The sequence below is a fragment of the Podarcis raffonei genome, chromosome 12 (genome assembly GCF_027172205.1).
Source record: "Podarcis raffonei isolate rPodRaf1 chromosome 12, rPodRaf1.pri, whole genome shotgun sequence".
Lineage (NCBI taxonomy): Eukaryota > Metazoa > Chordata > Lepidosauria > Squamata > Lacertidae > Podarcis > Podarcis raffonei.
Window position 1 is genome coordinate 19,556,089 of NC_070613.1, and position 14,783 is coordinate 19,570,871.

A 14,783-nucleotide genomic window follows, 5' to 3' on the forward strand; every position below is an offset into this window, starting at 1 on the left:
GTGTGGCTTCCGGTTGGCTGCAGGAAGCTCCTGCAGGAAGCCCCTAATTCAGGGGCTGCCAGAGATGCCCATCAACAGGTCCTTTGTCCTCCTTTTTGGTGATTAGTAAGTGGCCACTCTGATGTCTGTGGACATTATAACATTATGGGTTGCATCCAACTAAGTTCCACTCCAAGGAGAGCCATTGAAATGAATGGGCCCAAGTTAGTCATGCCCACCCATTTTGATGGATCTAACCCTATGTAATGAGAACGTGCCACTGGTGTGCCATTTTTTATTATCCTGTGGTGTATGTAATGTGTAGCCCACACAGCACTCCCTCCCTCTCCCTCCCTCCCCTCTCTAGATTGTCATTTCCTTTAGGTTATTTTTGATTACGCACACTTTATTATACCAAGCTAAGTACCGTGATCTGCACTATGGATTTCCCCCCATGTAAGTTGTTAGAGCAGGTTCAGTCAGCACATTCAAGTTAGTCCCTTGTGTCCCATAAATGTAATACAACACTCAGCCCACTTTGATTATTTTTAGGATACACTTATGGATATTTGTTGGGGTGGAAGAAGGCCAGAGGGAAAGGAGCAGCAGAAAGCGGGATACAGCTGACCGTGAGTGTGCGAAAGGAGTGTTAAAATGGTGACAGGTTAAGCTCCTGACAAAGACTCTGATCAAAAGCAGAACCCACATTTGAATGCTTATTCTGATTTACTTAGGGGGTGATAGTTTAAGGGCCAAATAGCACATTTGATGTGGGAATTCTGCGATCTGATCTCCCAGCATTTTTGTTTTTACTTAAAAACTGGCATGGAAGGTCTGAATTGGATCTGAGCAGCGGTACTGGGGAAGGAAGGCTTTAACCCTCTCCTCCCCATGCCACTGGCTTCATCTAATCTAAAGCATCCTTCCAAAGTTGCTGATGGTGCTGCGGTTGTGAAGAGGGCAGCCACTCCACAGTCATCTGGAAAGAGCAAGCAAGAACAGCCATTTTCGGTATCTTGAAGTTTCTGAACAGCTGACCTAGAGATATCCTAGAAATGTTGTCCTTGAAGAGTGGGGATTTTAGAGGCTATGCCTCACTGTTCATCAGAATGGAACTTATGTGCAAGTTTGGGAAATGAACACTTTCCACCTTTCTAGCCCCGAAATTGCCCTTCAGTTTATCAATGAAGCGGGTTCATCTACTGATTAACACAAACTGTGCTCAGGCAGAAGCACGGTAGCACTCAGTGAGCTGCCAAGAGGGAAAGGGCTTCTTTTGTTATTGCTAGAATACCTGTGGCCTTCTTTGGAGCAGTATTTGAAAAATGTTGTGTTGTGCTGCCAAAAACGACTTTATTCTAGTTTTATTTTAGTCATGAGAGTTGATTTGACTTTTTAGTCCCTGGCCAAAGGACCAAGACATGTTGGAATGTTGACTCTCCTTCCCTGCAAAGATTGTAGAATTGTAGGGTTGGAAGGGACCACAAGGGTCATCTAGTCCAGCCCCCTGCATTGCAAGAAACTTTTGCCCAACGTAGAGCTCAAACCCACAACCTCGAGAGTAAGAGTCTCATGCTCTACCAACTGAGCCATCTCAGATGTGCATCAGCACTGGCAACTGATCTGTGGTTAGGGTGAGAATCATGGAACATTTCCTTTCCTTCCTAGATTTATAGGCCGCTTTTCTACTGAAGCACTTATGGCTCCTTGCAGTTTAAAATATTGACACCGTCCAAGATGCAGGACAGGAAAGGTTGTGGGAACTGGAGGGTTGTGGGGGAAGAAGAAAAAGAGGGAAAATAAGAAAATGCAGGTACCAACTTTTTCTTACCATTCCAATGGCCTGATGACACAATGAGGTTGCATAATGTGGGTGCAATGAATGGTCACTGCAGCAAATCCACTTTTTAAGAAACACCTTTTTTGCAGTTAGTGAAGTGACGAGAAAATGCATCAAAGTTTGGGAGGGATGAGTGAAAACATATACATACCTTAGAAGCAAATCACAATGAATGTTCAACAAACAGGTGTTTTGGAAGACCCCTTAATGAACATGGCCCCAAGATCAGCACATGAGCACCACAGGTTCCCTTGCTTAGCTCAGCTCAGACTTAAAGATGCACCCTATACTAACAACAGCCATAAACTCTTACAAATGCCCCTGGGAACCCATGTCTGTATGCTGCTGTGCACAGGTGATTATTTTAATGACTGACAGGTATGCAGGAGACCCTCCAAGAGAATGTAACCAGCCTGAAACCTTGTGGTAAAAATAACTCATCTGGGAATTTATTCTGGAGCTGTCTTTTCCCCCCACAATGGGTTTCATTTCCTGTAATTTAGAGCTGGATGTCTTCATGGAATATCACATGGTTTCAGTTTACACAGGAAATCAGCCACAGTTGCAAGAAAATTCTTCATCTCAATCTCCCCCACCCACCCAACGAAAGTTTGCAACATTCTGGTTTCACCTCTGCTTAGAAGTCTGTGTTCTGCAATGTGATCTCTGGCTACGCCCAGAACAGCAGATTTATTTCTGGCCCTTGATAATCCCTTTATATGAATAAAGCAATGGTGTGCCCCACCCCCGGCCACCCGCTTTCCCTTTACAGCAATTATATTAATCCCAGTTGCAAGAGGGAAAGGTGGGGGGGGGGGAAGGCTGTTCGGCAAGTTGAGGGTGAAAATCACATTCTGAAACAGGAAGCGTGCCCAGTAAAATGGGGTTTTAAAAGGTCTAGGAGATTAAAAAAAAATCAAATTAGAATGGGAAGAACCTTTTTTTAATGGGAACAGGATTAATCGGCATGGTTAAAAGTGCTGCCCTGTATGGGATAGTTCAAGAGGGTAGGTGCTGGTTATATACGGACTTCAAATGTTTTTGTGAAGCCATGCCAATAAAAGCAAACATAACTCTACTTCCTGTGTTATTTTTATTTTGGTCCCTGTATTTTACAAGGATCCAAATCATGCTGCCAACACTACAAATGCCAGTTGTTGGGAATTGCAGGTGGGGCGAGTGCTGTCGCATTCAGGCCCAGCTTGCATTCTTTCCGCAGGCATCTGGTGGGCCTCTGTGAAGACAACATCCTGGATTAGGTGGGCCACTGGCCTGATCCAGCAACTTCTTCTTGTGTTGTTGCAACTTTTATTTGAGATACTGGAGAGCCACTGCCAGCCAGTGTAGACAGTACTGAGCTATATGGAGCAATGGCTGGCTCAGTATAAGCATCTGTGTTTGGTATAACATCCTCCTCCTATAGATTTTCATTTGTGAGATTTGGATATAGGAAAGGACCACTTTCATTTGGTGTGTTCGTTCTCTCTCTCTCTCTCTCTCTCTCTCACACACACACACACACACACAGGAATCCCTTCTCAGACGGTGTTGGCTACAATGCTTACAGGTGTCAGCTAAAAGTAAAGAAAGTGTTCTTTTTTAAAAAAAAACTACTGTAGTTTTATGTAATGAATGCAGAATCAATTAATTGATAAATTAAAATTCATATGATTAATCAAGCTTATGGCGATTAAGATAACTTCAGTCTAGTGACAACCTATGAATTACTCACCTGAAGGAGCCTCTTGTTTGTAACCAGCATGACAGCAGAACATCCTCGCCTGTACATATCAGGGTAGCAAGATGCAAATGGACCAGCACTCCTGCTTCTGAATGCGTATGCAAGAACTCTTAAGACAGAAAAAGAGCTCCCGGCCTCTTTCTGCTCGCTTATCTGCTGTTGCTGGTGTCTTCTCCTTCTCCAGTGTGGAAGAGCTCTTCGTTAATGGGCAAGGACAGGCCTGACCCACTACTAGATTATCACAGGGGGGAGCAGAATGGTGAAGTGGTTAGAGTGAAGCTCAATGAGTGACCTTGGGCCAGTCCCTTAGCTCTCAGTCTAACTTCCCTCACAGGGATGGAGAGCCATGTGTACTCACGGCCCTGGAAGAAATGGCCTTCGAGAAAGGGTGGCTTGTGAGTGCTATAGATACTGATTTACACAACACCTTTCTTTGCTACTCTCTGCCAGAAGCCTTTCACCATTTACGTCTGGGCAACTGACTTTCTCATCTCACTGGCACCACCAATGTGGACTAAGGAGGAACTAGGCCAACCTTGCCAATCATTCGGCAACAGGAATATTGAGCTTGGAGGAGGCAGGGAGTGCCATGATTCTTCAGGGGCAGAGAGAATATGCATGAGGAGGAGCCCTTGCCTTTTCAGTATAGAGGATCTAGGATAGGAGAGGTGGAAATGACCTGGTTGCCAGAGTGGCCTAGACAGGGACATCAGTCTATGGCACCCAGCAAGCATTGTGGGTGAGTGGAGGTTTTGACTGGGGTCTCTGTGCTCCAAGTGCTCTGGAAGACTCACTTATTTTGGCAAACATTCCCCTGAACTTGGAACTTTTCAATTTAATCATTCCTTTTAACTGTTTCAATGGTTATGTTAGCTGGCTTGTTTTGTGGCATTTTTTAAAACTGTCAATGTTTTTAATGCTTTGATGGAATCAATTTGTTTGTGTATTTTAATAAGGTATGGATTTTACAATTGATCTTATAGTTGTAGACCACCTAGAAGCCATTTTGGCACGTAAGTGGCATACATATATATTGACAGCAATGGTAGTTGTTCTCTGTGTAAGGCAGGCTCATAGGAGCTTCAGTATTGATAAAGGGGTTGTACCCTCTCTCATTTTAGCCTCACAACAATCCTGTGAGGTAGGTCAGGCCAAGAGATGGCAACGACTGTCACCCTGTGAGCTTTATGGCACCTGGGGCTCCCTGCTCCAAATCCAACAAGTTGACCTCTGTACCACATGGACAAAGGTTTACATTTCCCCCTTCAAGTTCACTCAGGGATGATGCATAGCTCAGTCTTTTGCCTCCAATCTGCAATAAACTGCAAGGTGGATTACAATTGAGGATTACTCCATAATCATCATATGACCTTGTGTGGATCAGATACTCTTGAACACACAGTAATTTTGGACACAGTTAAATCACTGCAAGGTGACTTCCCTCTGTGACTTCCCAGGGTAAAGCTTCAGGCAACGAGATTCCTAGGTCTTAAGGAGGCGGAAAGACTGTGATGGTGTGTGTCAGCTGCAGAAGTTTTTTAACGTTGTGTTTTAATTGTTGTAACCTGCCCTGGGACCTTAGGGTGAAGGTAGGGAATAATAATGATAATGATGATAATAATGATAATAATAATAATGAATAATAAATTTATTATTATTATTATTATTATTATTATTATTATTATTATAGCTTTCCATTTTCTTGTCTATAGAGTAGCTCATGCAAATGAAAAGCTCTGTTCACACTCCATTGTTTAAAAGAGTCTTCCTTTTGTATATCTTGCATGTTTGCCCAGCTGAACAAACTTCCTAGCAGATGTCTGGTGTAGGATAACTAGATTTAGGCAGGGAATGTCTCCTGTCTGGATGTCCTGCAGTGTGAACTTAAGATCCCTTATTATGTCCTTCCTGGCTTAACAAGGAAGTGGTCTTAATGTGTAGGATAAGGATATGAATATATATAATCACTTGAGTTTGCATTTTTATTAAACAGCCAGCAAAAGGTGTCCTTCCATTCTTCTCCAGATCCCAGGCAGAGTAAACCAATCAGCTGAAGAGGAAGCTTGCAAGAGTGACGCATTTCCTTGGGGAGCTTGCCTCTCCCTACTTCATACCTGCCCTTTTTGAGTCAATATATCAAGCATATAGTGCAGTCAGTTTGATCAGTGGAACTATTTGGAGTCATTCATGGGATGCCCATTTTGGGTTGTTACTGAATCACCTGCAGGAGTTAGGAAGGTTCCCCAAACTCAAGGAGACCATGAACTTGTAGTAATGGAAAATATGGATAGTTGGGAATGACGGTACATAAATGGACGAACAGATCTCCTGGCCAATGTTATTTCTGAATATGCCTTCATGTGCTTTTTTTGTCTAGCATTTGCAAAATAGAAAATAGAAGTCCGGCCCAAAGTTGTAATACTACGCCTCGCAATGTGAGGGCGCGCTTGAAAAAAGAAGGCTCATCTTCAAACTTGACTGTGTCAAAAATGTTGGGAGAATCTGCAGTGGAAGGAGCAGCCTTGAGACAGAAGCTGGTGAGTTTTCTGTGCCGTCAAAGCAGAGGGGTGCTAGCTGATATACAAATGTCAAATGGAAGGGGTGGGATCCAGGATAGCCCCATCTGAGCATCGTAATGGCATCTTGTTGTGAATTGGGTAAGCAAAATCACACAGCATATGTTTTTCAGAATCATAGAATCACAGAATTGTGGGATTTGAAGGGACCCCAAGGGCCATCTAGTCCAGCCCGCTGCAATGCAGGAATCTCAACTTAAGCACCTATGACAGATGGCCATCCAACCTTTACTTAAAAAAATCTGCAAGGAAGGAGAGTCCACAACCTCCCAACAGAGTCTATTCCAGCAGACTAGATAAGTTGTTGTTGTTGTTGTTGTTGTTTAGTCATGTCCGACTCTTTGTGACCCCATGGACCAGAGCACGCCAGGCACTCCTGTCTTCCACTGCCTCCCGCAGTTTGGTCAAACTCATGCTGGTAGCTTCGAGAACACTGCCCAGCCATCTTGTCCTCTGTCGTCCCCTTCTCCTTGTGCCCTCCATCTTTCCCAACATCAGGGTCTTTTCCAGGGAGTCTTCTTTTCTCATGAGGTGGCCAGAGTATTGGAGCCTCAGCTTCAGAATCTGTCCTTCCAGTGAGCACTCAGGGCTGATTTCCTTAAGAATGGAGAGGTTTGTTCTTCTTGCAGTCCATGGGACTCTCAAGAGTCTTCTCCAGCACCATAATTCAGAAGCATCAATTCTTCAGCGATCAGCCTTCTTTATACCAGATAAGAGATAAGTAGTGCTAGATATTTAGCTGGGCTCTCACTGGTGTTGTTAACACCTTTAGCTCTCGGAATACAACACCCATATTAACATGCTGCTAGATGGAGTGAGATGCTGTCTCTTCCTCCCCCCCCCCCCCCGGAAAAGACATCTGACACAGTGGAGCCTTTTCCGTTCTGGCATTAGCATGACTTGACAAAGGTTGGCAGTGTAGTGGATACACAGAAACAGTGACTTCCTTGGCAACCCAGCACAAACGCTCCTTGTTAGAGCGAGGAAACCAGCTAAGTACAGCATGACTGCCTTATCTGTTAGATAGCATGGGGATGTTTGTGTATATCCAGTGTCTGAGAATTAACCTCTTTAAAATGGCCAGAGAGACTTCTGGTTCCTTTAATATATATCCTGTCCAAGATGCTGACTATTTTGCTGAGTGGGGGTGGGGAAGAGATGCTGCAGGAAACCCAAAAAGAAACAATCTCTAATCTGAACCCAGATGGTAGCAAAGAGCAGGAAACATTAGGTAATACAGCAAATATGATGCACAACTTTTTAAAATTTTTATTTTTGCTGTTAAACTATGACATAATCAGTGAGGTGGAAACCAAAGTCAGGAGGCCCCACGAGATCGTTAAGACTTTGTGTCATTAGAGGAGTCGGGAGTCGTGGCTTGGGTCTGGATCAGACACGACACGTTGTGGCAATTAAGCGTCCTAGCATCCGCACAGTCTCCGAGGCAGTCAAACAAGCCTAAAACCGCCTTAAGAGAGAACATTATGAAAATGATTTATAGGTGGTACATGACCCCAGTCAAGCTTGCAAAAATTTATCACTTGCCCAATAACAAATGCTGGAAATGTAATGAAACTGAAGGTACTTTTTATCACCTTTGGTGGACGTGCCCAAAGATTAAGGCTTTCTGGGAAAGGATTTATAATGAAATGAAAAAGGTGCTTAAATGCACTTTTGTGAAGAAACCAGAAGCCTTTCTCCTGGGCATGGTAGGCCAATTGGTGTCAAAGAAAGATAGGATGTTTTTTATGTATGCGACAACAGCAGCAAGAGTACTTTTAGCAAAGTACTGGAAGACACAAGAACTACCCACACTGGAAGAATGGCAGACGAAGGTGATTGATTACATGGGACTGGCTGAGATGACCGGCAGAATCCGCGACCAAGGGAAAGAGACGGTGGAAGAAGATTGGAAGAAATTTAAAGTTTATCTTAAGAACTGTTGTAAAATTAATGAGTGTTAAAATGTTTTGAGTAATGCAAAATAGAATTGCAGCGATAAACAATTGGATATGAGAAAAAGGACTTAAAGGAAGTGTTATAAGTAATTAAAATTAGGGGTTGCTGGAAAGATTTAAAACAGGGATGCAGAAAAAGGAGGTATGGGGAAGTCGCTGAAAGAAGGCTTAAGGAAAAGAAAGTTAAGAAATTATACGTGTTTATATGTTTGTTTGTTTTTGTATTGTTTTGTATTGTCTTTTAAAATGTGTTGGAAAATCAATAAAAATTTATTAAACAAACAAACAAGCCTAAAACCAAGACTAGAGTGTGGATACGCTCAAATGGGGGAAACGCCGTTAGACACGTTTTCGGAAGGTTCTTCTTCAATGGCCTTTGTCATAAACGTTCCATGTACACATTTGCAAGGCAAATGCGTAATGATCCCACAATTTGTCATCTTATAACTGATCAATTTCTAAACTAACTCCCAGCAGTCCTTTGGGGGGAAAGTCATGTTCTATAGACATGCTTCAAATGCCTCCCCCACCCTCAATAGATACTGTGGAGTTTGAAAACGGCAACCAAACTGATCATGTGGGTGGAGTAACTCTCATACAGTGGTACCTTGGGTTACAGATGCTTCAGGTTACAGACGCTTCAGGTTACAGACTCCGCTAACCCAGAAATAGTACCTCGGGTTAAAAACTTTGCTTCAGGATGAGAACAGAAATCGTGCTGCGGCGGTTGCGGGAGGCCCCATTAGCTAATGTGGTACCTCAGGTTAAGAACAGTTTCAGGTTAAGAACGGACCTCCGGAACGAATTAAGTTCTTAACCCGAGGGACCACTGTATGTGGAAAAGTTATAGCATTTGGGACTTTTTTAGCTTAGCAAAGAAGTAAGTTGTGACATAGCAGAAATTTATAAAAATTATGCATGGCAGGGAGAAAGAAGACAGAGAAACGTTTTTCTGCCTCTCTCAAAACACTAGAACTTGTGAGTGTCCAATGGACCTGGATGCTGGCAGATTCTGGGCAGATATAAGAAAGCAGCTCTTCACAGAGCGCATAGTTAAACTGGGGAACTCACTGCCACAGGAGGCAGTGATGGCCACCAACTTGGATGGCTTCAAGTCAGAATGAGGCAAATTCACAGGGGGGCAAGGCTCTCCATGGCTATCACCAGCCAGGTTGACTGTGTTCCACCACCATAGTTAGAAGCATTATGCCTCTGAATACCTGTTGTTGGGTATCTTTCACAGGTGGGCAAGAGGGCTGTTGCATTCGTATCCTGCTTGGGGGCTTGGCATTGTCTGTTGTGAGAGCAAGATGCTGGGCCAGATGGTCGCTGGCCTGTTTCAGTTCTATGGTGTGCATGCAGCCCCAGTGCCCACAGAGAAAGCATCAGTGCCATGCAGTGCAGGAAGACAGACAGAAGTGTAAACCTGATTCTGTGTCACCTCATCCATGCGTGCAGGGCCCTTCTGTTCTTTCTCCAGGTCTGCTGTGCAGATGCCCACTTCCTGGGCCACCTGTGGCACCTCTCCTGCCGTTCCTCCTGAGGCTGCCCTGGTGCCCATCCTTAAGGACTGCTCTGCGCCAGCACCCCCTTGCTGGAACACTGCAGATCCAGGCAGATGCATTACGACCCCGTGCTAGATCTTTAAATATGCTGACAACGTTACTGCTTACTTATTCCGGTCGCATTTTGAACAAGAGAAGCAAAAGCCTGCTGGTATTGTGCCAGAAATGCGATATATATAATGATGTTGTTTAGCAGCAACTGTCTCACTTGGTGCTGTTGACAGCAAAATAAATTAGCATGATAAACATAATTTCTCAAAAACAGCTAAGTCAAAACAGATGGTTTAAAATATTTTGGCAGGGCCCATTAGCCCAGGTTTACATGTATGTGGAGACATTAGTTCTGCTGATGACATATGGTGCCTATTTACTATTTTTGCAGCGAAATGCTCTCGTCTACAGCTTTATCACGGAGAAGGAGGTTGAAGGGTTGTTTAGCTTTAGTTAACAGAGATCTATTACTTGCTAATTTACGGAAGAAGAAATGGGGAGGGAGGGGAGGGGGGGAGTGTAGCCATAGTAATAATTCAAGGAGCAGCGGAGGAAAGTGGAGGATAATGACACATATGTACACTGACACAATAGAGTATTATTGAATGCTAATAGCTACTTGTATAACAAAATGATGGGTTGCTTACTTTGCTCACTGTGTAGAAGTTATCTTCCTCCCCATCAGCTCATGCCATCCACAGCATGAGATATTCCCCAATAATAGTAACACTCCCCAATAGCACCAGCCTTTATTGCAAGTATTCAAAGCCCTTTGAAAAAACACTAGTTTAGTGATCCTCAAAAGTTGTCTAGTAAGGTCACGCAGTCCTAGTATTCCATGTATGGGAGATGGGTTGTGTATGTGCTGATGCTGAGAGGCAGTAGCCCTGCTAAGGCTATCAAGATGAAAAGCATCTAAGGGTCAGGCTAGGCAATCAGCTTGGCGCTCTGTGGATATGGCTGGAAAGTGACTCTGATGCTGCGCAGTGACTGGGCCCAGATCTGTGATTGGTCTGGAATGTCTCGAGGCATGAGGTGAGGGCTGCCACCTTGCAGGTCTGGTCAGTGTCTGCACGGGAGACTACCTGGGAACCTCATTAATGCCACCTTTCAAGTGCCAAGATGGCATCAGGGCAGGGAATACATGCACAAAATAAATGCACAAATGTGTGAACGAATGGCCGCATGGTTCCTCCAGCATCCAGCTAACCTACAACTTTACAGTTATTCTTGATTTAGAGCTCTTTGGTAGTAGAACAGACAGTGGGCTGAAGGCATTTAAGCAGAAGAAGGACAGCAGCTGTCCGGGATGCTGCAGCTGTAGATCTCTGCTCTGAGCAAGGGGTGAGACTAGGTGAACTCCAGTGACTCTTCCAACTCTTGCATTCTAGGGGTCTTGTAAGGGGATGTCTGGCGGGGGGGCTAAGCCCCAGGGCTTTTGGATCTGCTGCCCCTTTGAGCTCGAAAAAAGGATGCAAGATTGTCTTTCCTAAACGGAACCACTTCAGGATGGGTGTGGAACAGGGTGTGGATCTGCAGCAACAAAGCATGGACAGGAAGCTAGCATTGCTCAAACACAGGGAGGTCAAGGCCACTCCACTAGTTTTTGCAATGGGCCTCTTAGCTGCAGGTTTGGGTGTGATTCCCCCCCCCCGCCTTTTCAAGGTCCTTCAGTGCTCCCTTGCCTACCATGTCTCTGTCTGACTTCTTATAGGGCAGTGTGGTCTATGCTGTCTTCCGCTCTGTATTTAGTACAGCTTGTCTTTTGCATATTCATGAGGTGTGTGTGTGGGCCTCCCTGAAGTTCAGGGGCTGAAAGTTTGGGTGGGTGGACATTTTCTGGAGTAGTCCAAGGGTGCGGTGCCCCATCTTTTAAAAACCATTTTTTAACACAGCCTCACACACCTATAAGCATTCAGCCACACAACCCTCCCACCTGCTTTCTGAAGGGACATTCCAGGTACCATTTCTACAGGTGAGTGGTGGCTGAGACCCAGGTGTCAATTTTATTGGTCCTAATTTTTTAAGGGAAGAGCCCCTTAGCAGCTTTCCCTGTGGTTAAGTGAGGTGGAGCCACAGAACACCCTCCTGCAGTTCTCTGCCATCAGGATTGTTTGTAAGGAACAGCTGTCAGCAATTCTCCTAGGAGAAAATTTGAGCGGAATCAATACATTTGATAGTGAAAGCAGTAAGAACTTTTACAATGTCTTGACTTAAATAAAGCAGCCAGCAAATCTTTTCCCATCCTCGCAGTTCAGTTGAAAAGACTGTAATAAAGTATTAGTAAAACATAGTTTAATTGATGTTTAATGACTTCCAATATATTTCAAATGACCATCCACAAGTTATTTTTTGACATTTATTAGGAGCCATTAGATAACAATTTCATTGTGATTTTTATGACATAAATCTGATGGGTAAAATCTGATGGATTGATAGATAAATTAAAATGTAACGGGGTTTTAGGGTGAGGGAATTAGGCTATCTTGCAGGTCTGTTTTCCATGTCATAAATGAAAGGAATATTGTTTGAAAAGATTTGTTTATACCTCTTGGCTTTCATAATGTGCTGTAAAAATAGGTGTGTGGCAAGCTGCTATCACAGATTAAAAAGCAGGATGTGGGGCAAACAAATGTTAAGGGAATTGTGTCAACCCCTGAGCCTGAGTTGCACATAAATGAACGAGCAAGATTGTGATTTTAACTCACACATGAAAGTTTTACTCTGCATTTTGTTGACACTTCCATTTATTATCTCCTTAAGGGGTCTTCCAAAACACCTGTTTGTTGAGCATTCATTGTGATTTGCTTCCAAGGTGTGTATATGTTTTTACTCATCCCTCCCAAACTTTTCGATGCATTTTCTTGTCACTTCCGTAACTCCAAAAAAAAGCCTTTTCTTAAAAAGTGGATTTGCTGCAGTGACCATTCATTGCACCCACATTATGCAACCTCATTATGTCATCAGGCCAATGGAATGGTAAGAAAAAGTTGGTACCTGGATTTTCTTATTTTCCCTCTTTTTCTTCTTCCCCCACAACCCTCCAGTTCCCACAACCTTTCCTTTCCTGCATCTTGGACAGTGTGTCAATACTTAAAACTGCAAAGTGCCACAAGTGCTTCAGTAGAAAAGTGGCCTATAAATCTAGGAAGGACAGGAAATGTTCCATGATTCTCACCCTAACCACAGATCAGTTGCCAGTGCTGATGCACAGCTGAGATGGCTCAGTTGGTAGAGCATGAGACTCTTACTCTCGAGGTTGTGGGTTCGAGCTCTACGTTGGGCAAAAGTTTCTTGCAATGCAGGGGGTTGGACTAGATGACCCTTGTGGTCCCTTCCAACTCTACAATTCTATGATTCTGTGTGAAAGCATGCAAAAAGTCTCGAGTTCAGTCTCCTGGTAGAAGTGGGAGAGACTGCTGCCTGATACTCAGGGGAGCTGCTACCAGTCGGGGTTGACAGTATTGGGCGAGGTGGATCTATGGTCTGACATATACCGTATTTTCCGCTCTATAAGACACACCAGACCACAAGACGCACCTAGTTTTTGGAGGAGGAAAACAAGAAAAAAAAAAATCTGAATCTCAGAAGCCAGAACAGCAAAAGGGATCACTGCGCAGTGAAAGCAGCAATCCCTCTTGCTGTTCTGGCTTCTGTGATAGCTGTGCAGCCTGCATTCGTGCCATAAGACGCACACACATTTCCCCTTACTTTTTAGGAGGGAAAAAGTGTGTCTTATAGAGCAAAAAATACGGTAAGTCATTTTCCTTTGTATCCCTTCAGAAGCAGTGTGAAGATGTGGCTTTTCCAGAAAGCTTTTGAGATTGGCTGAGGCAGTTTTGAGGGCATTGTTGTACATTTGCATAGCTATTTTAATGTCTGCTCTGCTGCTATATCCTGTGTCTGTTTGTGATCAGCAATTACCAATATGTTTAATTTGGTTTAGTCACAAAGAAACGCAGGGTATACCGTTTTGAAATAGGCAAGCAAGCAGCGAATCTACAAAAAGTCACACACAACTTTTGCACCTGCCTTCGGAGGCTAGACTGTCTATCATTGACACTTTTGTCCCAGGGAATCGGGACCGAAGCATTTGTTGGGGTACTTGTAACCTCTGAGCATGTTGGCTTTCCTAGGCAGAGAAGTCAATATAGGCACTGATTTCTATGTTTGAGAGAGAAAAAACTCTTAAGTTCCCTTAACAGAACTCATTACATTACCGGGCAGCTACGTGTTTCTCCAGTTGAACAAGGCGAAAAAGTTTTGACATTTCCCCCACCCCACCCCCTGGCTGCAGAGCAATCAAAATGGACAATAAAACTTGCCAATTTATGAACAGCTGAAATACAGGCCTATGGGGAGGTGTGTCAACCTCATTCAGATTGATGGCCATGGGGAGTCCCTCTGTTGGAGAAACAAGATAACTTTGAAACGAGACGAGGAGGAGGAGGAGGCCAAGCGTGCGTAAGACTTGGCCGAGGAGCAAAGCCCAGATTTTTTGTTGGGTAAGTTTTTCCTAAATGCCTTCTATAGAAACTTCAAACATTTTTTCCAAGCAACGCTCCAGGTAAAGTCCCTTGACTGGCGTATCTAAAGAAAAGCACTTTAGCGGCAAACCTCAGGAGCAGATGTCAGCATTTCTGGGACTCATTTGACGTCACTGAAACCAGCGCAGGTGGCCCGGCTGGCAGGGGCCTGCTGGGCCATGCCAGGCAGTGGTTGCAAAACACTGCAGCATCTCGCCGTAGTTTCCCGGAAAAACCAAACCAAATCAATTCCAGCAGCTAATAAAGAGAGCCAAGGGGAGATAGCTTAGGAGTGTGGAACTCTGCGGCTGGCATTGAAGAGGAACTGTAAAATCCAGATTCAAAACTTTCTTCAAAGACAAACAAACCCAATTACATTTAAATAGCAAAACTCGGTGTTATTTATGATCAGAATTCCCCCATATTTGTTCATATTTATCATATTTCTTCACACGATTAATACAATTTGGAAATTAAGTACAGTGGTACCTCAGGTTAAGTACTTAAATCGTTCCGGAGGTCCGTTCTTAACCTGAAACTGTTCTTAACCTGAAGCACCATTTTAGCTAATGGGGCCTCCTGCTGCCGCCGCGCCGCCGGAGCACGA

At 44.0% G+C, this 14,783-nt stretch overlaps 1 long non-coding RNA gene across 1 annotated transcript in view; it reads left to right on the plus strand.

The window, feature by feature from the left end:
* The first annotated feature begins 5,950 nt into the window (after positions 1 to 5,950).
* The window catches only part of LOC128398262 (uncharacterized), a 33,829-nt gene continuing 24,996 nt past the window's right edge, over positions 5,951 to 14,783 (plus strand). Inside the window, exon 1 of the long non-coding RNA XR_008327080.1 lies at positions 5,951 to 6,097. This is a non-coding gene — a long non-coding RNA (uncharacterized LOC128398262). The remainder of the gene's footprint in view (positions 6,098 to 14,783) is intronic.